A 26,013-nucleotide genomic window follows, 5' to 3' on the forward strand; every position below is an offset into this window, starting at 1 on the left:
TTGTCAAATATAAATCTCAGCAGTTTACTAACATAGAATACGATGTGATTAATAGTTACAATTTTCATAAATTTGCAACGAAGCTGAGTGAAACAACCACGAAACAGTAAGAATTTCCATCTGCGCCTACATTTTTCCAACAACGCACTAAAATATTATAGGAGAACAATATTATTAAATATCACAAATATTAATTCGTAACCCCTTTGTATCTCCTACAAAAGGGTTCTTCTTCCCGTATATAAATATCGAAACAAATAAATGACTAGTGTCAACGTAGACAAATAATAATGTTTCCTACTCCTCCAAGAACATCCGAAAAACAAAGAAATATTAATTACTCTAGCAATAAAAGAAATCGTAGTGAGTTAATTAACAAAATACCCGAATATTGTATAATTCTCTGCTAAAAGCGTGTCCAAGCGATCTCCGGGGATTTGAAAGCGTACAATGTTCGTCCGTGCTCCGGATTCAGTCGCGTTGCTCGCGGAACAGGTTAATCCCGAGCATTCGAGCAATCAAAGAGCGGTATCGTCTCGCGGCCGGGGGATCCTGCGTGATTTACCGGTAATGCGAGTCGTAAGGTAGATTAAACGTGGCCACGGTTTCATCCGGCGGTCACATAAACGACCGATTAATCCGAAAATACTGTCTTGACGGGGCAGCATATCGTCGACGAGACCGTCCGGCGGCAGCGGTGGCGGCGTCGGGCCCGGTCGTCTCGCCGGTCCCCGGTCGGTTTTCGATCTTTTTCTGCCGCGTCCGGCTATTCTTGTTCGGTACGTTCACGGGGTTGACCGATGTGCCAAGGCTCCTGTCGCGGCTAAACGTCGCCCGGCGAATAATTAAACGAGAGTGTCCCGTGGCTTATATAGTCCGGCTGTTTATTCGGCCGATAAACCGCTTGACAAACAGGCGTCGAGAAAAAAAGAAACGTTAATTGTAATGTCCACGCTAATGCGAAAGGGAAACGCGCGAGTCTCACGGACGCGGGCCCTGGGGATCATCCTCTCTACACGTAGAAAGAGAGAGAGAGGGACGTGGTGGAACGAAAACGGCGACGGGGTACCCGTGGCGACCCGAGAGAGCTACCCTGCGGTGGCGCTGGTCGTTCACACGAGCCGATTCGTGACTCCCCGAAGGTCCTAAACGCCTCGCGAGAGGAATAAATTGCAACCAATCGCATGCTGAGAGACCATGCCCTTGCGATATATACATGCATACGTCTGTATATACCTGTTGCGCGCGCTGGGCCGGTGCTACGTGGCGTCCTCTTACAATGTATGAACTTTTGCCGGACCGATAGGGCCCCGACACTGCGCTCGCTCGCGCGCCAGCCGCACCACCGACGGATAATGTTGCCGAACGATTTCCATCCTGTGACGAGGGTGAACGTAATAAAACGTTGATAGGCGAACGTTACAATTACCGCGGTTTTTATGGACTGTAATATGGTGAGTCGACGCCGGGATCGAGGCGCGCACGGGGTAATTACGGAGGGTCTCTCCTTAATACCGTGACGAGTTCGCCAGTTTGCCGTTTCATCGGCTCGACGTGCACGCGCTGTCGATGGGAACCTCTTGTTTGCCCCGTGCGCCGCTCGATGCTGTTATAAGCGATTGCGGGAACGTTGACGAAACCGGCGTCGTACTGCTCGATTAGGCGTGCGGAGTCGCCGAGTTTTATACGTGAACGCCGGCCTACCCTTTCGACGGCAAGGAGTGCTGGAAAAATTGCTAATGCTCGGGCTCGCGGTGGAACTGTGTGAACGGTGTTCCTTAACGAGGGACTCGACGGATGATCGGACGAGGACCCTTTGAATAAAAAGAATGAGCCACGACGTTGACAATAAGTTCTTGTTTATTCTAAGAGATTAGTTATTGTAGAAGTTAGTTATTATAGAGATTATTTGTTATAGAGGTTACTTATTATAGAGGTTATTTGTTATAGAGGTTACTTATTATAGAGGTTATTTGTTATAGAGGTTATTTATTATCAGGTGTTATTTATTATAAGAGGCAATAACAGGTTGCCACCATTGACAGTTTCACACTTGCTCGACTAAGACGACTCCGAACACGTTTGCAGACCAATTAGGTCACTCGACAGCCACTATTTGTCTCCATACATATAACTACCATAATTTATAGTCACCACTAATAACACAATTTATTAAGCTTTCATCTAGTCTATCAATTGTTAAACGAAACATTCGTGGGGAATTAGTGAAACTTATTGCCTCGTTAAATTTAGCATAAGCTTTAATATCTGAAGAAGCGACGCTTCTACTATTTTTATCGAATTTGCATTGGAAAAAAGAGAGAAAGTAAAGAGAGTCAAATTGCATAGATTCAAATAACTACACCTGGTTTAAATAATTTTTATCGAGCCACAAACTATAGTTAATTTGAATATTGAAATCTCAGCTTTTAAAAGAACGTTTCAAATTAGCTGTACGATTTTATGTTGCCGATTTATTGCGTTTGGAATGAAAGGTATACTCAAGTGTGTTTAGAATAAAAATATACAAAAGTGCATTCAGAATAAAGGTATGCAAAAGTGCATTCAGAATAAATGTACGCGAACGTTCCATTTAAAATTTGTTGTTATCAGTCATATTCTCTATAATTATAGTATTTGATTACTGTACTGCGGATTTTATGCATTTACAACGACGTGCAATCTAAAATAAATGAAATGAAGAACGCAAAGATAAGAGTCTCAATCAATTCAAATTATCGAAGTCAAAAATACCTATCCATTTAGTTGTTACGACTTGCAATCTACACAGAACATTTTTATTTTACTTATATTATAATAATAAATAAAATCTAACATAAATGCATACTATAACACATAAATACATATAAATTCATATAGAATAAATACACTCCACTTTATCCATCGAGGAGCCCCAGAAAGATTCACCTCTCCGACTCCGGAACAAAATCGTCGATCCTACAACAGGATCGAAAGCCGAAAGTAAAAATCCCCGAATCGTAGGAATCAGCCCCGTAAAAACTAGTTCTCGAAGACAATTCTAAGGCCTGCAGCGTACAGGACGGTCCGCCATTGAAAAGCGGGTGAAAACAGGCGAAAAACCGAATCGCGGTTATATCCCAGTGGAATGAAGCGAACCGTGGACTGAGGAGCACCCCGCGCACGAGAAGATGCAACCAGGGTCCGTCTTTCTTCTATCAAGACTCCGCTGGTCCGATCCTTTGCGGTACTATCCGTTTCACCGTTCCCATTGTCTTCCCGTTCCTCCTTGTCTATTTACACGCGGGTCCCTTTGAAGAAGCCGCTGCCAGTTTTTCGTAGCTACCGCTGTTAAACTAAGCGAAAGGCATTCTTAGGCGACCAGGCCTGGGTTCCCGTGGTAGGTACACGCTGGTACACCGTGGATATATACCCGGGGCACCCTGTTTTAGGTCGGTAGACGAGGTCAGCACGCGCTTTGTACTATGCGGGTTAAGTTACTCGTGCACCAAATCGAGCCTTTGTACCTTGTTAAGTTAAAACCACGCCGGGATTGCTTGTCTTCCGAACATGGTGCTCGGAGGGGGCCAGCCCCGGCGGGGCCCCCTCGCAGGAAATGCAACGATACTAAACACCCGAGACGTTGACTAATACCAACCCGCCCTCCCCGCCCTCCTCCTAACCAGCAACCGTGTGTCTTTCTACCACGGTTTTCGCGCGCCTGCACAGCGATCGATGAAATATCACCGGCAATTTGTTAACGATCGCCGCGAACGACACTTTTCCCTTTCTGCTAACGTGAGAACAGCTGGGTCCGCGGAACCATTGTACCGTTTAATTGCTGGACTTGATACCTGGCTTCTATTGCTACTTCACGCTTCATCTTGCCTCCTGCGTTCGCTCTTTGAGGCCGCTTTTCAGGTTTTGTGCTTTGATCTCCTATAGTCTTTCAGCTCCCTCGTCGACAGCTTAATTTGTGCTCTGAGATTAAATTAACGTAATGGTAGAAGATTAATACTAGATGAAAGGAACATGTTTAGTCTGATGTTTAATGAGCTCTGTCGTAATATTTGCTGTAATATGTGAGCATAGAATGACTTAGTAAAATCTTTATCTTCATTAGAATATATAAAATTCGGTCTTCCTCGTTTGTAATTTATTTAAACGCATTCTGTATATTGTAAGATAAGATGGGTTAAAAACAAAATTTCAGAGACATTAGAAGAAATTCAGAATATTTTTACATTGTGTATATCTCACCGTAATTATTAAAAGGGGAAAGATATCTACATTTGCACAAACACAGTTCAAAAAATATCCTATAAGTCTCGCACGCTTTTAGGACTCTTTTACAAATGGCAGACACTTATACTCATTCCTAGTATATAATAACAGAAAGATACAATTTCATTTCGAATAACATTTGCGTTTCGTATGACTCGTTAGGAAGGGGTTAAAGAAGACCAAGTCTAACATTCGTCGACACGTGTGCCCGTGTACGGGTCCAGATATATCGAAGCGACGATAGTCCAGGTTTAGATTTTCACAAAGGCGTCTGAAAATGGTCATCCAAGTAACGGGTCAGACCTCGGAGTCATAGGTTTAATATCGCTTCTTTGTTCCACGGGCGAGCCACCTACGATCCCGGTAGCGGCTCGTTAAGCCTCCGTTCTACTAAAACCGTCCCTCCTCTCCTCCCAGCCGCGCCGCGCCGCGCCGCGGCGGCCCGATCCTTTTTCATCGCCGCGGAGAGGACGCGCGCGGGACACGGACGACACACAAAAATGATCCCACGGTCCTTTGAGATCGCAGCATCCTTTATTACGGGACGTCTGATTCAGTATCACGCCTCGGCCGCGAGAGTCTTCACGGGCCCCCTTTTCACGGGGCACAAGACGCTTAACATATGAAAAAGTCTGCCGAGGGGATGAATGGAGGAGCGTCGCCTTTGTTCGAATTACTTCTTCCTTTTCTCGGGCTCGACCTCCTCCGAACCGGGACGCGACAGGTTCGCGCTATCATGTGGGTGAGGGGGTGAGGTCAAGCCCGGATACACCTTGGCATACATGAATGTTTATTGGGCTGCTCTTCGTCTCCTGTCGCGCCTCTTCAGAAATCCTTGTCCCTTCTCCCGCCCCCCTTTTATTATTCCGTCTCCGTTTTCTTATGGGAAAGTGTCATAGTGCAACTGTTACGCGTGGATCTAATTAACCGGAAGTCGCTCTTTTGGTGTCAGTGTTAAGGTTTGAGAGGGTAAGAGCATATAGCAAGGCTTTAGGATAATTGTTTATTGATCTTTACTTAGTCTTTTTTATAGATTGTACTATAGATTCAATTGTGTGATTAAATTGTACTACGTCATTATATTACGTTATTATATTAGGTTATTAGACTGCAATTAATACTTAAGATGACCAATCTTGGGAGTCAGAATATAACTGCATATGATTATGGTACTTTCAAAATTAATTATTGTTACTTCATAAAATTTGTAGAAATGTTCTATCAGTTCATAGTCTCTTGGAAGAATATATTGTATAATATAATTGGATAATGTCTGCAACATATCTGTGGTAAATCTGTATGAAAGTTATTAATTATTGATTACAGAAAGCTCAAGTTAAATACTTTAATAGTGTCTTCTGTTTTATTGAACTTCATTAAATTAACACGAATAATTAATACATAGTGTACGTATATATGGAGACTGGTTTCAATATATTCTATGAAGAGAATATATTTGGAGCGAATGCTCCAAATATTTAATACAATCAATGTTAATATTCTTTGACGTGAAAACTTCTAATTATTTTGGTTATCGATTTCTCATCTATATAGAACATAAAAATATAAAATATAGAAATTTGTGTGCACTGTATTATATTAAACATTACTTGCAAGTAGACGACAGGTTTCATGAATCCATGGCATGCATGGTTGGCTAAAATCAAAGACAAGAAAATTCGAAGAAACTGCCTATATTCTTGCACTAATTTTAATATTATAATACTTAAGGAAAACAATTATATTACGGTGAATATTTTTATTTTACTAAAGGATCCTCAGTTAATTTCTAAAACTCCGCAATCATCCGCAAAAGTCGGTACCCTCAATCAGTAACAACACAAAAATACGATCCGGGAACGTCTGAATAGAATCGGCCAACTAACCCCGCCGTCCCCGCGTGTGTTTAACGACGACTTTGGCGGGCAACGATTTCATCTGCTCCAGTCATTCTCTCATTCTCCAAACAGAAATCGGATCGGAGACGTTGGCCTGGCGAAAAAGTTGGTACCGGTTTCTTTAGAAGCCGCGCCACTTGACTCCCCATACAGCGCCGCGGAGGGAACACCGGCCTGGCGACGTTTTGCGTCTTCGTGGCCCCCTTCGATTCACGGCCGCCCCATCGCCCCTCTTCATCCACGGCCGCCGATTCGATTCTTTTATGCCGGCGATCCACGAGCTACCGGTGCTCGGCAACCCCTAATGCGGGTTCATTATATTCTGGTTCCGGACGTGCGCGCAAAGATCGCGATCGACTCGAGGGCTTTGGGGTGGTCGGGCACAACCGGGGCGGTGTTTTCTGCGCCACATTACGCAGCAACATGCACCGTGGATCAAAGGGACAAAAGGGAGACCGAGGGGGAACACTGCCGGACAAGTGGCTTTCATCCCCTACCGCGCGCCGCCGGCCTACGGGACGGAAACGTCAACGGCCATCTAATTGGCACTCGGGGACGCATCTTGATTCGGCTCCGCCGCGGCTCCATCCACCTGGCATAATCGAACCCCGGGTTAGTTCCATCCGTTTCACGCATCCTTTCTCGCGAGTTTCGAGGCCGTGGCGGGCCGGTGCTGAATACGAGCTGTCCGAATCAGATGCACAGCTTGTAAGCTATTTATTCTTTAGCGTACTTTGACGAATTCGATTAAAATTACTGGCAATAGCTTACTAAGTATGGATGTTGTTCTATTCTTTGAAATTGAAATAGAATTATAATCAATTGTCGGTAGTATTTAAGCATTTAAAAGGGGTAAGGATTAATTTTATATCCCTTCTAAGAAGTCATTGCAATTGAAAAATTTGTAGTTGCAAGCAGTAACTGTGAGGCAAATGGTACGTCAAGGGGTGAATTTTTTGCCGTGTAATTATCTTCACGGTTAGTTGGAAATTTTTAATATTTGATTGGATCAATTAAATTATTTGTCATATTACCATATCAATTCTTCGCTATTCTATCAATGTAATAATACAAGAAAAATTAAATTAGAGAAATAAGGAATTAAATGACATTTAATCCAAATTATCTTTCGCAATAATTCGGTAAAGGCAACGACGATCATCAAAGTCTCGAAGAAACTCGCAAACGAAGGGTTTAAGCTCGCTACCATAATTAACCTCTGACCGACATCATCCAACCAAAGGTGAACAGTCGTTCCAACGATCCCATTTAGGCTTCCCATGGTATCGTCCGACTCTTAGTCACTGAAACCGAGACGCAGACTACTGTCGTTTCGCCTCTAACAAAGCGTCGGAGCATTCCCCGTGGATTAACGATCCCACGTATTCCATTCTTTCTAACGAACTTTCGTAATCCCCCCGCGGTCTGGTTGCTTCGTTCGCCGTAACGGTAAGACGGTTGTTACAAGCAGAGATTTCGTAGATGACCGCGGCGCCAGGATGGTAACTAGCTCGCAGGCTAATATCACGGTGTATACCCGTGGGGCTAATCTGCAGCAAAGAAACTGTACGTACGCGAGGGGACGCGGAAAGGGACACAGGCCGCGCTACACACGGCAAGGAAAATGCGTTTCCGGGCAGGTACGAGACTTATGACCCTGGCCAGATGAGGCGCGCTGTTCCGGCCTGTAATCTCGCCTAACAGGGGCCACCGTGTCGTTCGCAATCTTGGTCGTTTCTTTCTGGCCAGCCAGCCCTTTTGCCATTACAATGTCAGCCATGGGATCTGGGTAATGGAAATTACGCGTTAGCGCGCCCTCTGTCGCGTTGGTGGACCTAGATCTCTGCCCCAAATGCGAAGGGTTGGTTTAGGATGAAACTGGGGATGCTGAAGTTTGTGATTTTAATTTATACGGACAGAATTTTTATTTTTATTCATCGTTATTATAAACGAATCTTTCTTAGTTGGAATTGAAAAGGAATGTTTCATTGTAGGAATATTTAAAATTATACTGTAATTACTATCATACTATACTAATAAAAAAATTGTGGAAATATATAAGAGAGTAGATCTAGGTCGTAAAATAGCAGAGTTAATAAAGGGTGCAGAGCCTAACATCAAGGAGGCGGGGCTGATGTAAAAGGAGAGGGGCCAATACAGAAGTTGGAGCGGTTAAAAATATGTTGAATATTGCTCCGTTAAGGTATTTATATATATAATATAATATAATATATAAACCGGTATAAGAGTAATTAAAAAACTCGTAAGGGTAGCTTTGGCCATTTTAACTGTCTATGTTCTTTGATTTAAATGGCAACTAAACAAAATTATGCGAACCTAACAAATGGTCTATATCATAAAGAATCGAAGAGTCGACTCGAAAAGGCATCTTCGAAGCAAAAATCTCATTAACCAAACGTTTCTAAAGCCCCACGATTCCCGGCAGCCGAACAAAGCTGCCCCACAATTACTCTCCCGGTTTGTTAGTTCCATTGAGAAGGGATGAAGAAGATCTTATCGGGTCCTCGACGAGAGGTACCAGAATAGAGAGGCCGAGTGTCCTCAAACCGTCGGTAACCTCTCCAAGTAACCATCGGTACGGAGGCGAACGAGAAAAGTACCGGAGGAACCCCTTTTTCTCGTTGACTTCTAACCGAACGCGGTCTCCAAGGCCACCGATGCGAAGGGAGGAGATGCAGGTGACGCGATAGCAAGTGATTCGACGGGGATGTAATTCTCCGTCGATGGCTGACGGGTCGCAGGAAAGTACGTTAGGCTTGCCCCCCCCCCCCCCCTTCCCCATCCATCGGGGGTAAGAAGTCACGTGGGAACGGAGGTTAATTAAGACTGGATAGAAAGCGAGGCCCCCCTCGTCGAAGCAGAAATCACGACACTTGAGCATTGTTCGCTCCTTTTTACTGGCATCTCGTTGCGTCTCTGTCTCTTTTGCTTTTTTCTCCGTTCCTTTTTCAATTTTTCCCTCCGATTTTCTCTCTCTTTTACTCTTTTTCAATTTTTTTTCTATATTTTATTCCCACTTTTTCCACGCGATGAGATTTTTTTCTATTAGTCTTCGCTTTCTATTGCTCTATTAATACTTTAAAGTAGATTCTTTGTACAGAAGATACAGTGTTATTCCAGGGACATATGTTTGATATTGCTCACTGTTAGTTTCTATATTATCACAGAGCATTGTTTAGCAAGATTATAATTTATTCTTAGGCTATTTAAATCTGGTTTTTCGTAATATGGACATTGCCATTTAATATTCTTCAGGTCTTCGAATTTTGCTTTAAACTTGCAGGCGCTTTTGACTATAAAATTAGCTCTTGTTACTGTCAAGGTTATAAGCTAGAATGTTTAAATTATAATAATCGAAACATCTGTTAAAGAACCTATAAAATCGCTAGAAAATCCAAGCAGAGTATAACATCGTACCGCTATTTTCTTCTTTCCCGATTTCTATTTCTTTTCCTCGACTTTTCTCTTTCTCTACCAATTTCTCTCTCTCTCTCTCTCTCTCTCTCTCTCTCTCTCTCTTTCTTACTCTCTCCCGCTTTTTTCCAGTGCCTCGGGGGGTAGGGAGCCGTCGAAGGAAGAGAGCAAAGCAGCTCCTATGCTCATGCCGGCGACCGTTGAGATGTTATCGTGTCTCGTACGATTCCGAGCGACATTATGCGCGCGGCAGGGGTAAGTTCACGTGGAACCCGGAATACGTTTAGGGGCGCCCTTCGGAATAGACTCATTACGCTTGTTCCACGTCTCGAATCCCAGCTACGATTTAATCGACGGTATTATAATGGCCCGTGTCACACGGGTCCACACGTCGAATACACGTTTCCGTCGTTCAACGGATGTCTTTATTGCTGGATCGGTACACGACCGGTACAAAGGGCACGGCCCCCCCTCTCCCCCCACCCCTGAATATTTCATCGCTAGGAACGTGTCTCTCCCTTGTTCGCCGATGGGCGTGGATACTCTATTTCGGTCTTGACCGCTAGCTAACGTCGAACTGTCGATCGTTAAACCTCACCTGGTTACCTCTGCTAACTCTCCCCTGGAACAAATTACGATCTAACTGTATTTGTCCGAAGGCTGCGATCTGGCCGCGTTAGCCGTCCGCGATGGAGTCGTCCGTAGAACAGAGGATTTTTAAATCTGTCTCTGAAAAAGGATTTTCGAAGCAGAAAGTACTAAGTAGAGGGGAATAATTTGGATCCTTAATTGGAAGAAATGCAACAAAATCGAGAATAATTGCGGTAATAAAATGTATTTACTTATCCTTTATTTATTACCATTAATTGATTTTAAAGTCGAGATATATTTTCTGAATTATATTTTACCTTATATGTATTCTCAACTATTTTTTAGATATATTCTCTAATAATATAAAAATTCTTTTGACACATGATGTAGTAATTTGTATGCTTATTCATATTATATAGTTAAAAGTGATACATAATGCTCTTAGTGTATAGCAATTTCCTTCTACAATTCTGATATATTCTTCAAACAAAAAAATTACATTTACTGCTTAAATATTGCCAACAATAGAACAGCATTTTATTGAGATTTAAAAGCACAGAATAACATAATATTTAGCAAATTATTCCAAACAATATCAAGTACGAAAATTCATAAGCCGATTCGAGGATCTTCTGCGTCCATTGCAATATATCGAAATAAATGTAAGGAAACGCGAAGAATAGAAACGAGAGGAGCCCGTGTCTATCTCGCGCATAAAGGCCGGGTATAATGAAGCCTGTGTAGTGGAAGCCTCCTCGAAATCGGATGGGTTCCCGCGCGAAATAGGAACATCAGTGTCGAACGACACTCGGCGAGACACACAGCAAGGGACGGGTTCCGTTAACTGGCGCAAAATACAGACCTCTATAATACGCAACGTACACGCGAGCAGCGGTTTAACTGCCCGGAATGTCTATCCCGCACCCAAGGGATGGCAAAGGCGCGCGTACTCGCCGCGATGGCTCAATATTCCACTCGGCCCGGTCCTCGGCATTGATCACAGGATCATCTTCTGCCGTTCAGAGTAATACCAACAATATTGTTTCCACGAATGGTGAGAAATGCGCCGGTGGGCACCGCAACGCCCGCTGCCTTCGCGGGGTTAACCGTTCATCCGCCGACATCGGAATAATGGCGACTATTAAGCGACCGAGCGTCTCGCAGCCTCGAGGAACAAGCCTCAGCCACGTTCGATGTTCTCCTTAAACATCTACGATTGCTCTACCTCGCGCCAAAAGCGGCGGCGGCGTGCGAGCCGACCGGAAGCTCTGCCGGAGTGATCTATAATCTTCGTGACACAATTCGGAATCGGCTCGTTGGAAAGATGAAAAAATCTTAGAGCACTCTATAACGCGAAGATGGTCATTTTAGATGGTTGTTTTAGGTTAATTTATTATATATATTGGGTATAGTGGGTATTTAAATCGAAATGTAATTTTAGGAGGGAGTTGCAAGGTTCAACGTTTGATATTAGGTTAAATTGAAATTGTAATCTATATAAGAGTATTTTTAATATAAGGATAAATATCTTCATAATTTTGTACTTTATTCTTATTATTTAGTGTAGCAGCATCAGTGTAGAATCTTTAAGAATATTCGACTTTTATTTGACAATGTATACTGTATGAAGTTACTTAAATCCATTTTAATTATCAATAAATTCTATCTTGTTATCGTTATAAAACAATATACACTAAACTGAGAAGAAGTTAATAGTAAATGACATTATTCTTCAAATATTAAGAAACGCTCTTTCTCTATAAATTTTGCTATCATAATTAGCAATACAATGAAATATGCAGAGATAAATCGACAATTCAGTGCAAGAGTGCCTACTTCACCCTGCTTAACAGTATATTCGCAAAAGCTAAATGAGTAAAGCAACGCCATAAAATCGGATGAAAATTAGCTGCACCTCTGCACCCGGAAGCCTCAAGGATACCACCGCGAACGATACCGAACATTGATCGTTCGGTTCCCTTTGTTTCGTCGGTTTGCTCCGGCGCTGTTCATCCGTTTCACCCGCATCACCGGCGTTATCCGTACGATCGATTTGGTCCGTTCGCCGGCCGCCGTCTCTACTTCATTCAGCTATCTTTTCCGCGATCGCTTAGCAACCTGCCGATCGATAGGCGAATCGAACAGGAGCGCTCTCGAACGGTCTCGATTCTCCCATGGGTAAGACGCGGTTAGATACCATCGGAGAGAATGTACCTAGCAAACTACTACAAATTTTCTACGGATCACGGAAAACCGTTCGGCGAGAGCGCGCGCGCGCGCGCACGGGCGCAGACACACGGCGTAGAAGGAAACGAAACCTGGGTTTCGTCGTTTCGGTGCTGCTGCGGGGGCCCACGGCCGCTATATGTGCCGTGGGTGTATCCGTCGTGATTCGCTCCGATCTCGACGAACAATTACAAGAGGCAGTAGTCGTTAGCCTATGCCCCCGCGTTAGTATGCGCTCCGTCACACCTGACTAGAGCCGCGTGCACGCGCGCGCGCTCTCCCTCCGCGATCGGCGCCGATTCCAATAAATACACGCCGTGAAATACACCACCGTTTCGCCCATTCCCTTTCGCTTCGCTTTATCAAACGTTCGATGTTCCAGCAAGGAAGCTTTCTACTCTATAATCGCGTCTTTACGAGCTTCCAAGTTCTGAGAACAATAAGGCAATTATCAAAAGATTACGTTTGCTCTGCTTATTTCGGTAGAATGATCTATAAGTGCTGTTTTAATTTCGAGGTTTCCAGTAATTTGAGGTATAAAGTGGTCACTTTTTTGAAAATGTGTAGGAATTGTAATATACTGTTTTATATTGTTTCCAATTAATTGATACCATTGTTATATGATAATCTGCATTTATATTGCTTTTTATGTAGGGTAAGTGAAGATAAATATGTTTCAATATTTAATATATAGTATGATTTAATATATAATATATTTTAATAAGTAGTTATGTATAATATGTTTTAATAATATAATACACAATTTATAATATATATGTATCCATTGTATGCATTCGTTTGGCTTTTGTGAACTTATGCAGACGATGAGGAAGCTTTCAAACTGACTGCAATCACAAGTCATTGCATGAACGCATTGCATTAATTTTATTTTTTCTTGAAATCTCAAAATAATTTTAATAAACAAAGAACTCATAAATTAAAAAAATAAAGTACCTAAAAATTAGTCAAAAAAGACTGCAACACATCTACATCGTGTTCAATATATCAAGCTTACAACCACATGTCACACAGTATTCGCCTAAATTGTCCATAAAAATCCTCCAAAATAAATAGATTTCGAACAAAGACATTCTCTTTAAAAATAACAAGGATATACTAAAAATTAAGGAAAGTCTTCTTGGTACGAATCGAAGGCACCGTTAAACGTCATATTTCATAGCGACACGGTGGATTTCCGTTTCGCAACGTCTTCTGGCTAATGGGGCAAAATGGGCGCCGGTATTCCGATTACCTGATAACACTGCTCCGGATCCGTCGTGTCACTCTTGTTCCGGCACGGAATCACTTTCGATTGGGCGTGATAGGTTCTCTCCGGTTAGGCCGACTACACCGCTTTCACTTCACTTTACTTCAGTTCAGTTACTTCGGGCGAAGGATCAGCGCACGCAAAGACCCGACGCGTAAAGGAGGTAAACCGTTCGTCCGACGAAGAGTTTATCGACTATGACAAAACTGTTCCAACCCTTTTACGACGACGTCTCTCGCGGCCCGAGATCTTGACATATGTTCCCGGCCGATCGGTGGCCTAACACTGTTAAGCTGGCAGTCGGCTTGAACCAGCTTCGGTGAAAAAAAAAAGAGTTGCGCACACCGTGCCCGGAAGCAGCCCGACCGTCGTGATGCATTTAAAAGCGATCTCGCTGTTTGTACGGATCAAGCCTGACAATGACCACCGTGGATTTATGGTCGTCTATCCTTCACACTACCGCCGTGTTCGGTTCAAATTAGACAGTGGTACAGATTGATAATTCTCGGTTTGCGCAATGGGTCGGGCAAAAGTGCACGCGGAATGGAGTTCTTTAGATGCGATTTATTAAGGTCGTGCATAAATTGTGTATAGTGTCTGGAGATTTTTTGGTCGATGGAGTACATAGAAGTATGCAGATTATATTACTCTTTTTAATCAGATTATTCTAATAATTCTGATCATCTACGAAATTAAATTTCAAATTAATAGAAGCCTTTTTAAAAGAGTGGAAACAAATAAATGGAATTAAATATTGAATTCTATGAAATATGTAGAATATTCAAGCTTTGCCTAAAAGGTACAAAGCACGTGATATTTTAAATATTTTATAATTGTCTTAGATACCATATCTAATCTGTAATAATTTATAATCGTCACTGAATTATAATTGTTAGTCAATTAATCAGAGTTATAACAACTAACTCACCACAACTCATTATTTTAATAATATCTCATAATCGTTAATTAATCAGATAATTTTCGAAAAAAAATTTTTATTTACACGACGATGATATAAATGACTCACATCCCTTTCATAGCATCCCCAAGAGAAAGAGGGATGAATTTTCACCTTAAGAAAAACATTAGGGTTAAAAATCAATGTCTCAATCAACTTAATAAAATAAACAGAATTACCGTAGAGAAAAGTGTAACTCTATCAATTTGACGTCGATTGAAAGAAACTTGCTGCTCCGCCTGCAGCCTCGCATGTTCGCATCGGCCTCCCCCCTGAACCCTTAAACCGGGCGTCAGGCTATCATACCGGTACGTCAACGCGAGCAGAGCAGAAGTTCGGAGCGCTTATTAATCGCCGGGCATCGCGCGTATCCCCGTCGCGGCGGTCAAGACCGGGCCGGCCATTAAAATTCTGAATGACAGTAATCGCCGGCTCGGCAGCGTTTAGCAGTTAAATAATTACCGAGGCGGTAGCGACGTAACCCATGATTTTCCCGTAGGAAAGCCGACCTTTGCGTGTTTACACGGCCGCGTGTGCACGTGCACACGTACGTCACCCGGGGGAGGATCGGCGTCGGTCCGTGGTCGTCGTCGCGAGCGAGATACACGAGGCTCGCGGGCGAAGCTTATGCAAAAGCCAACATGGCGGGCGTGTCTAAGATGATTGAACGAAACGGGCAGAGCGTATACGGTGTTTGCGCGACCACAGGGGCCCCTCGACCGTGCGCGCCTCTCCTGCCGGCGCGCCGCGGTTCGGCTCTCTCGGTTCGACCGGCCCGACCGACCTCGTATTTCGTATTCATAGAATTGCCTGGGAACCACCGGTGGACGCGCGGCTCTACACAGTTCGCAGTTCACTCTATCCGTCCGGGTTTCCTCTTCCGCGAGACCTATAGGAATCACCGCAGCCCTAGGCCGCGACCGTCGACGACGTCCGCTTCCTCTTCGCTGGATCGTTCGCCATATACCCGTTTCGATACCTTCGTCTACGATCTCGCCGGGAACTACCCGATCTACATAATTGCCAAACCGGACCGCAATGAAACTTTCAGATAAGTATTGCATTTCTGCTACCACGACCTTGCGCTGACCCTCCCGTCTGCCTTTAGGCGAGGCTTCGACCATTTCATGGTTATAGCCGGTGTTCGCAGGGAAATAAGCTACGAGAGGAGAGGGGCGATGCATGCGGTGGGAGTCGCGCACAGTGGCCTGGCGCGGCTATAGGGTGGCATTTATTGTATCATCTTTTGAACCAAAGTTGACCAACTTCCACTGATGAGAACTCCGTGAAAAATTATTGTAGAATAACTTAGCTATTTTTCTATAGTTAATCAATGTATCTGTAATAAAAATTACTGAGCAGCGAAATTTTTAATTCAATCAATACGCCGTCATCAGATTGTAGATTTTATACATTTATGAAGTGATGCCCTTAGATGAATTTATTACATTATTTTTAATTATATTGAACTCTTAAAAAGACATTTTTATTCAACTCATGTTTTATACAAACAATGTATGAGATTTCAATTTTGCATAAAAATGGACAGTTTAGTCGTAACGTTACTATAATCGAAATAATGAGATGCAATTAAGATCATCGCTCGATTATTTTGTAAATTTAAAAATAAAAGTTAATTATATCGTACAGCAGACCTAAAGGGTAATAGACTGACCAATGTCCTCCACTCCCATAGAGCTCTCCAAGCATCGAGACAGTCTACTACGCCGTGTATCCGAATTTTCCATCGATCGATCATCGGCTACCGGGGAGAAATTGAGCATATCGTACGAGGAAGCGATACCGATCGATGAAATTGGAACGAGCGACGCCAAAGAGACGAAAACCGAGCCGGTAATAATGGCCGGCATAAATCTAACCGCGCCGAGACGTATCTCAGCGATCGGCTACTAGATTCACGTCGCCCGGTACACGCGAAGAGTAATTTTCGCTAAACTACAAGACCGATCCGCGGCGCGTCGGAGACCCACGCAGCGGCGCGTAATCGGTCAAATCGGTGATATCGGCAGACGCAGCTGCGACCTATCATTCTGGCCTATCCGCGCAGCAGCAGCAGCAGCAGCAGCAGCTGCATCGCGCGCAGAGATACACCGTCGCGTCCGCGAGCACTCTGGGCGAAGCATGCGACCCGTTCCGCGCTCTCGTTTTTCTCGGAAGCGGATCGCTCGCGGCACCGTCGCGATGGAGACTTAATGCGAATTATCAACGGTGACAGTGGCTACAAGCCGTGCTCCGGGACGGAACTGGCTCATCGGTTATCGGCCGGATAAATAACACGTATTACAGAAATAAATAGAGCCGTCGAGCGAGTAGGGTTCGACGCGCGACCGTGTTCGCGCGCGGGCACGCCGCGAACGAGAAACAGTGGCGAGAGAAAGAAAGGGGAGATCGTTCGACGCCGGGTGGACACACAGAAGAAAGCTTGGCGAGAGGAGGCGGCCGAAGGTGGTGGTGGAGGAGGTGGGACTCTCGCGGGTACGGGAGAGCAACGGGGAGAGACCTCGCGCGCGCGCGCGCGAGCTCGCTCGCTCGCTCGCGTGGGCGAAGGATCGAATGTCATACAAATCGCAGGTAACCTAAGCCAAAACCAGCTCGGTCTGCGAGGCTAGAGAACGCCGGCTCATCAATAACCCGGCCTCTGCGCCGGTATCGGGGATCGAACGTTCTTAAACAATCGGCCGGCACGGGGCTGGCCGGCAAAAAGTACCCGACGAGCCTTTTTCGAGACGGCGCGGCTTTCGATGGAACATTACACCGTACCCTCGCGGATGCTACCTCTCGCCGTATATCAGTCGCCTATCGCTGCCCGCACTAATAATATTAGTTTGTCACACGAGCGGTGTCAGAGCTTCGCTTCGCTTATTAGCGGACGATTTATTTGCTGAATAAAAATGTTATTGTGTGAAACGTAAGTCAGATGATGTCCTTTGTCTAAGAGGCGTGTGGAATTATAATTGAATTGCTAGTGTTAGAATTACAGAATTTTAATTATGGTGTATTTGTATTATATTGTATCTTACTTATATTGTACTTCAATTATATTGTATTTGAATTACATTATATTTTGATTATATTGAACTTCAATTACGCTGTATTTAAATTACATTCTACTTTAATTATATTGTAAGCAAATTTGATTGTATTTGAATTCCATTATATTTTGACACCATTTAAATTATATTGTACTTCAATTTCAATGTACCCTCAACTACCTTATATATGAATTACATTGTATTTAAATTTAATTCGAGATTAAAACAATAAGTAATTAATTTACCTAAAAATTCAATTACAACATAATTAACTTAGCCCAAATTACATCAGCTTTACTAGTTTAAAAAAGCAACAAAAAAAAGATATTGTAACTAACACATTCACAAGACACATATACAAATTTAAAAAGTCACTCGAGCTATAAAATATATTAAACATTAAACCGTGTTTTTACAAAGTCCAACCTTCACATATTTTTACAAACATACGTCACAGTATAAACGTCCCGAACGTCCCGACGCCCATTAGATCAATTTCATTAACTATCCACGCAATGACGACATCAGAATCGAGCGTTCGAATGACCAGACAAAAATCGATCCGGCTGATAAAAGCCGTCTTTTTTTTCGAGCGCAGGCTCCGCGATCCTAACAGCGCTCGATTATGGTCGAAGTGGAAGCCTTTCACAGTTTGTAATGTCCGTCGCGCGCTCAGGCCTGGTCCTAAATTACGCTGATCACCGCGGCGGTCTCTTAACGATCGTTGCGCCAGCAATGTCATTCCGCATTGTTCGACGTCTGACAAACACGTCGCGCGCCGCCAGGCAACCGTGCAGGAAATTCGATATTTCCTGCATGACGGTGTGCGCGTCCCGCCTCCCCGCCGTCGTCCACACGCCACGGAGAAATGCGCCCGACTTTCTTTTTCTATTGTCGATCCCGTTGTCTCTCGGTGTCGCGCAGCTTCGTGTGGATCGCGAGGAGGTGAAAAATGATCGAGCGCCGCGTGCCTTGTTACCGATTCCGCTCAAGTCCATTGGACGGACAGGCTTGTTCTTCGCTTCGGGGAATTTGGTGGTGGTTGGGAATTTTTTTTTGGAGCGTTATTGTTGTAGAAAAAAATTTAGTATTTCAATAAGTGAGAGTCTCAGGTTTTTCAATTTTTTAAAAGTGAAATGGAGCGGAGTCTGAAATTCGAGGTGGAGGATAGCCTGTCACTCAAATGAATTTACCGAGAGATTAGGAATATTTTTAAAACATTATTATTAAAGAAAATATTTAGTATTGTAGTAACTAAAAGTCTCAGCTCTGTTTTCCAAATTTTTAAAAATAAAATAGTTAATTTCAAGAGGAAGACCACTAATCTCTGAAAGTGGAAAACAGCTGGTCATCCAAATGACTTCATCGACAGATTGGGAATTTCTTTAAAATATTATTATGAAAGAAAAATTACAGTAAATATTATTATTAAAGAAAATATATAGTCTACTAATAACTAAAAGTCTCAATTCCATTTTTAAACATTTTAATCTTAAACTGGTTCACTCAAAGAGGAGGACGTTCTCGCAGCCCAAGCAAACGGAAGAAGAAGCACCCGAAGAAAGCGTCGCGATCAGAAGCGGTCGGCTCTGTCATCGTGGACTAATTGGTGTACGAGGCGCGCGAATTTTCGCGAGGTATAGCCATTGTTATATAGGACAGGAGGTCGCGGCGATCAAGCGGCGCGAAGGAGCAGGAAGAAAGGAGGCGAGAGACAAGGGGTAGGACGAACGAGTCCTGGCCACGTAACGAAGCCAGCTGTAAATAACGTGGACGGACAATGTTGTGAGTTACGGTGGTACCAATCCCATAAATGGCATGGTTTTATGTTGGCAGCGTCGAGACGCGGCCAGCCACACAGGGCGATCATCCGTTTCTTCGTGGTTCGTGTAATGTCGGTCCGAGAACCAGCCACGATGTCACGCAACAGACGGTCTCCCGCTTATTGTTGAAACTGAACTTTCTCTGCTCTCGGTTTTCAGTTTTCGGGGGGAAGCTTGAACGTAACACTCTAAGAGATTTATCGCTCCGCGTATTTGCTTTCGTGACCCCGAAGCTTCGTTTCTCTTCTTCGACCGAATCTTCCTATAACGTTCTAATAAAATCTGTAGTTTACGATTGTTTCTTCGACCGCAGGAAATCATTTTGCATTTTTAAGTCTTTCGAGCGAATGTGGTTTCTTTAGCGAGGGTCGGATAAGGTGATTTGTACAATCGATTGACACTAGGGTGGTCTTTGTTCTTTCACTTGCTATTTTTCATAGTCTTGATGATACTTGGTGAGAGATTAATGATGTATGTGTGTAATTTTGAAACAATTATTTTATTTTATTTTTTAATATACTTATATTCTGTTATTTTATTAATACTGTTATAAATATGTTTGACTAAAAGACTTATTTTTAAAAGATTTATTATTAATATATTGCGAATTTTTATAAGAGTTATCTTTATTAATTAATATGATGAAGTAACTGTATAGACATTTATTTCCTTTTTTAATCATTTCAACCAGTTGATAGTATTATAATAGTATTATCAGATAATTTAAAAGTTTTAGCTTCTTTGCATCTGAACTATTTATTTTTGCTAAAAACCTATAAAATCCGTTTTTTTTTATCGAGCATCATCCATATTGGAAAAGTGACAACATCCCTTAAATCTACCTCCCATCCCTAACTCTAAGGGTTGCTTTACATTCTATTGTATTCCACAACAGAAATAAACACAATACAATAGAGCAAGAAACATCTACTATTATTCTCTCCACAGTAAAATTTATCCGGTAGTTCTATCGTACACCAACAAATAAATGTTTATCAGAAAACGCTAGTAAAACAGCCGGCTCGCGATAACATCATTCAAATGATTAAATAACGATCACTCTGAAAGAACATGCGTCTGAAGTGTTCGTTCGCTAGACAGGTCACCCTAGTCTTGCTAGGTTAGGGTATGCATTACAATGTTCTCCAGATAGGTTATTAATATCTGTCCCCAGAGTTCGCGATAGGATTGATAACACCGATAAGTGTTGATTCTTTCGAAGCTTTTCTTGAAACTGGTTTCTTGACTGATATCCAGTTTATTTTCACCGGTGAATTTCGACTTTCTATTTCCTGCATTGGTATTAATTCATTGCAAGCTCGGACTGCGCAATTAATTAAAATCGAACAGACGGGTGTCATTCATACTGAATTAGTAGCAATGAATTAGGTATAGTATAATTATTCTATGAATATTTGGAAAAATAAGTAATGTTTTTACTGGGTAAAAATGTATCACGTTTTTCTAGGAAAAGTGATATTGTCGTGAGGAGAATTAAATTAAAATTATTAATTAAATATATTTGGAGGTGAGATATCGTGTTCTAGTAAAGGAAGGAATGCTTTAGAATTTTATAAATATATTCTCAAATTTTTCGGTTCCTATAGTATTGTTAATTTTTGAGTGACAATTGTCTGAAGTCTGAAAAAGACTTGAGTAATCTAGTTTAATATACCCATGTGTTTCTTATAAAAGAATTAAATATTATAATTATATTCTCCAATTTTTGGACCCTAATATTATCGTTAATTTTTGAGTAAAAATTCTCTAAAATCTAAACAGAGCTTAAGTGATTTAATTCGACATACCCACGTGTTTCACATAGAACAATAGAAAAAATGGAATGATCACATATCAACTATATTTAATAGAGCTATTATTATCATTGTATAATAATTGAAACCCACGAATCAGATCTAGGTCAAAGCGATCACCCAAAATTCTCAAACAATCCAATCGTCATAACATCCATTGTCCGATCCCCGTCCGAAAGGATCAGTCAAACAACGTCAGCGACGTCGACAAAAATCGTTCCACAGTGAGTCGCGGTTTCGAATTAAACGATAGACATCGTTGTCCGGATAGACGGCAAGAGTTTAACCGTCCGGCGGACCAGTCATCGCCGTGAATAATTGACCGGGCAATTGTGGGCACCGAAACCGAGGGATGCGACAACGGTGTACGAAAAGTATTGATCATCGTCGACCTAGGACTCCTAGGGTCCATCACGATGACCTTAGTCCGGGTCCCTCCAATATTCCCGCCATTGTTCCGGCGGAGTAATCCGTCTGGGCAAAAGGCAGTTACCGGCCGGCTGGAACTGGAAATAAACAGCGTATCGGTCGGATCTGGCCGCGGAGAACCGGGGAACTTCCGTGAAATAGTATCCCCAAACAATACGAAATTCCGCTTTCTCGCGTCGATTCAACCGCTTGCGCGCGCGCTCGCGCGTTCGCTCGCCGGGGGGAGAGTTTAAACATATTCGCCTCGCGCCGCCTATCGGTGAGACGTCCACGGTTTAACAGCGGATAAAGCACGACGGACCGGACTCGTGGCCGTATAAACCTCGGTAGTAGGTACACCCGGCTGGATATCCATAAATCTATTTGATAGTAGAAAGTCCTTCCATTATTCTCGCCACTCCACGGACTTATCCGCTCCGGTCCGCGAAGCCCGGACACAAGGCCCAAGCGCGACTTGATACGTAACACCCGCCGGGGCAATAAAGGTACTCTCGGGATCACCTTATCGGACCGGCGATCGAAGGTTCGACCTGCCCTTTTTCTCTCGTTTTCCGCCCAAGGCGCGTGCTATCGGCGACGGCTATGACACATCCCCGGAGGAACAGGCGTAATCTGGTTGACCACTGACGTCCGTTGATACTATGCCCGGCGGCTTCCACTCGCGGCGACCTGAAAAATCATTGGAAGAGGATCGACCTTTCTTGGGTTCGGGATATCTTGTTTCGTCAGAGTATAGTGCTACTGTTGGAATTTTTCTAATAATGTAATCATTTAAACTGTTTTGAACATTGACTATGTTTAAGCTGTTGTCATTTTGCTAATAATCACTATACGACCATAAAAGTAGGCTTATCTTAAAGCCAGAACTTTATATTTCTGAAATATATTGTTCTTTTTCTCCTATAATGTTAATATTACACAGACAGTTGTATTAAAAAATGGCAAAAATTGATAGGTCTCTAAAAACGTACTCGAAAGTACCTCAGATTCAAGCATCTCTAGAAACGTTAAAAAATTTTCTCTGCGATCGAATCTACCATGAAATTAAAGAGTAAAGTCTCCTCTTTACAACGAGGCCTCAAAACATGGTCTACGATTTTTTCTCGCTGTTTTATAGATCAGAAACAAGGTACAAGATCGGTCATACAAAACCTTACATAGCTGCAAAGAAGCCAGTGCACTCTCTTCATTCAAAGTAGAATAAATCGAGTAGGAAAAATCGTACACCAAATTTCGATGTACCGTTCGAAAGAGGAAGCTTCGAGCTTCAAATTCATTGTATAGTGGGTTCGAGAAAAAATTTATCAATGTTTCTAGAGACGCTTGAATGTGGACCACTTTCGAGTGCCTTAAACAGTATCACAGTACAAGTAATTTCAATATAAATAAATTCCCGAATGAAACAAGAGCAATAACATAAAAATAACTCATAAAGATAGTCTCTGAATCATCCCCAATAAAAGTCACAATAACCAAGCATAAAATTCAGCCCGTCCGTAAAGCTACCGCGCGAGTTTCGAGCGGCTGCGAAAGGGTTCGACAAAGGGGTTACGTTCGCTTTCGAATCGCCCATAACAGGACGATCCCCTAATCCAGCCAGCCTTCCGTGATCCTGGAAACTTAATAACCCTTATCGCTGCCGGCTATTTCATTTGTATTAGACAGCTCGTACGCGTGCGCGAGGGACGAATAAATTTCTCCGCGTGTATGGAAATGTTGGAATTGCATTAGGCGCGCACGAGGGGGGCAAAATAGCCGTGGTGTCCAGCGGCAGCAGCAGGTCTCGGGAGGCAGTCGGCCATGTCTCCTCCGCGGAGGGTGTCCCAGGACTAGTGGCGTGTACTCACGAAACCGTGGCGGACAGGTGACACGCGCCGGCCACGCGCGCGCACGTTACGAATTCCGTGCGTGTACGCGCGCGCGCGCGAGCGCGGGCCCGGTTCGGTTTGAAAATAAGCGGTTGGAGAACGATGGAACGCGGCGAGGCTTCTGTTCTTCCGCGACGACGTTCTTACGTCGACGTCGGCAACGACTTAATTCGCCGGAAACGGCCCTTACGAGCTGTAAACTGCTAGCGGGATGTGCCGATGACTATTTACACTGGGCGGTCTCCTCGCGGCCGCACGGCATACTAGTTGAACCATAAAACTGCGACCCTACGATTATGATGGCGACGCGACGTTTTCCGCGAGCCGCATCGCCGTAAAATCCCATCGATACACGTCCCCCATTAGAAGATAAAATAATTATAACTCGAAGCCGGCCGAGGCTGTTCTCTTTCAAGTAATCTCTCCCCCGAGAGAAAGGTGGGGGAGAGAACGATAGAACGAGAGAGAACGATAAAGAGAGAGAGAAAGAGAGAGAGAGAGAGAGAAGGAGGGAGGGACCACTTACAGTAATTCACGAACAGGTTTACATACTTTTATCGTGTAATCGTAGACGAGCGAATCGTGGCGTGATCGAGGGCGGGATTACGCCCTCGAGCAAACGGAAGTATCAAGATCGAGGCACGATAACGCGACGTTCTATATCGGTTCTCGATAGCGGTTCGAACCGCGGGCCGGTTTATCCGGATAGCAAGATAATCGCCGATACCCGGCCCATTGGACAGGTGACTTATCTTTCGTTATTCAAAATGCCTTCGCCGTTGCTCGCCGTGGCCTCCGCGCGCGATTGATGAATCGTGGCATTAAGTGCGTTTCGCGGCAAGCTACGCGTAACAAGATATCGCTTTCTAAAGAAGTAACGAGTACCGTTTCTTTTTTTCCGACGGCGCCCGATCTCTCGATCTGCGAAACCGCTGCTAATAATAACGGGCCGATTAAAAATCACGATTACTCGCTCGTTGCAGTCCTGCTTCGTCGTTTTTATTTTCGACGGTGTTCTGGGACGTTTGCTGGTACCGTAGGAATTATAGTTGCTTATAGTTAGTTTGAGTTGTTGAGAATTTTAATTTGGAAAGACGATTCATTTTGGTCATGAAGGGGTAATTTTACAATTATGCAAAACGAAATTGATATGTGAGGATTTGAATGGTATGTATTTAGTATGTATCTTTTACAATAATTATTAAGTAATCAGTATCGCCATGAGTATATCAACTGATTAAAAATTAAGGTTTGACTGTCTTGGATATTTTTATCACAGGGAAAGTATTTTTAAATCCAGAAAATGGTACAAAATTGGCTCTGATAATAGTATCAATGGATTAAAAATTAAGGTTTGACTGTCTTGGATATTTTTATCCCAGGGGAAGTATTTATAAATGCAGTTGATGAGACAAAATTGTCATTAGCAATAAAAGTGACATTAAAAGTAAATTAATGTACTAAATTAAAATGAATGTGCTGGACAATTTAGAACTAATGTACTAGATAATTTAAAATTAATGTACTAAATAATTTAAAATTACTGTAATAGACAATTTAAAATTACTGTACTAGATAATTTAAAGTTAACGCACTTCATCCCACAGGAATTATTTTTACAGTGCACAATTTAATTTTTCAATCAAAGTAATTTTTTATCGGTGTATATAAGACGCGGAATTTTGTGCGGCGATGCACAAACGGTTTCGAAAAACCTGCCGAGCCGAAGGTGGCGGTTTAAGGTGCACCACCACCTGCGGCAAAGTAGCAAGACTCCTAGGTGTACCTGCGGGGTGGCGAGCCGAGGCATCCGAGCATGATTCCTACGCATATGTTCCACCTTCGGGACACCAGCGGCTACAAAGCGCGTGCCAGAAGGACCCACTCGGTCGGGCCCTCCGTGGAGGACCTGCCCCAGGAGGACTCGGAATCACGCAACCATGAATCCGCCGAAGGAGGCGCTGCTGCACCTGCAACCCCCAAGACGGGGTGCTTCTGGCCGAAGTCCGAGTCAGCCGTGCGTGATTCCTTGGCACATGACGCCCTTCGCTCTACTGTTTACGCGACCGTGGAGACGACGAAATTTGGAAGGCAAATTTGGTACGCGAGCCTCGATTGGGGGCCAGCGATTCTTAACTCATTTATTTCATCCCTTTTTCGGCTTTTTGCAATTCTCTGTAGCGGAGAGTAATCCTTGCAGGGCGATAGTTAAGTTCGAAGAGTAATTGGTGATTAACTAGTACTAATAAACTTTTCATTTTACTCAAGTTTTCTGTAAAAATAATTCCTATAGGCTGAAGTGCATTTATTTTAAATTGACAAGTGCATTAACTTTAAATTATCTAGCTCAGTAATTTTAAATTATCTAGTACAATAGTTTTAAATTAT

Source organism: Augochlora pura, chromosome 3, assembly GCF_028453695.1.
Source record: "Augochlora pura isolate Apur16 chromosome 3, APUR_v2.2.1, whole genome shotgun sequence".
NCBI lineage: Eukaryota > Metazoa > Arthropoda > Insecta > Hymenoptera > Halictidae > Augochlora > Augochlora pura.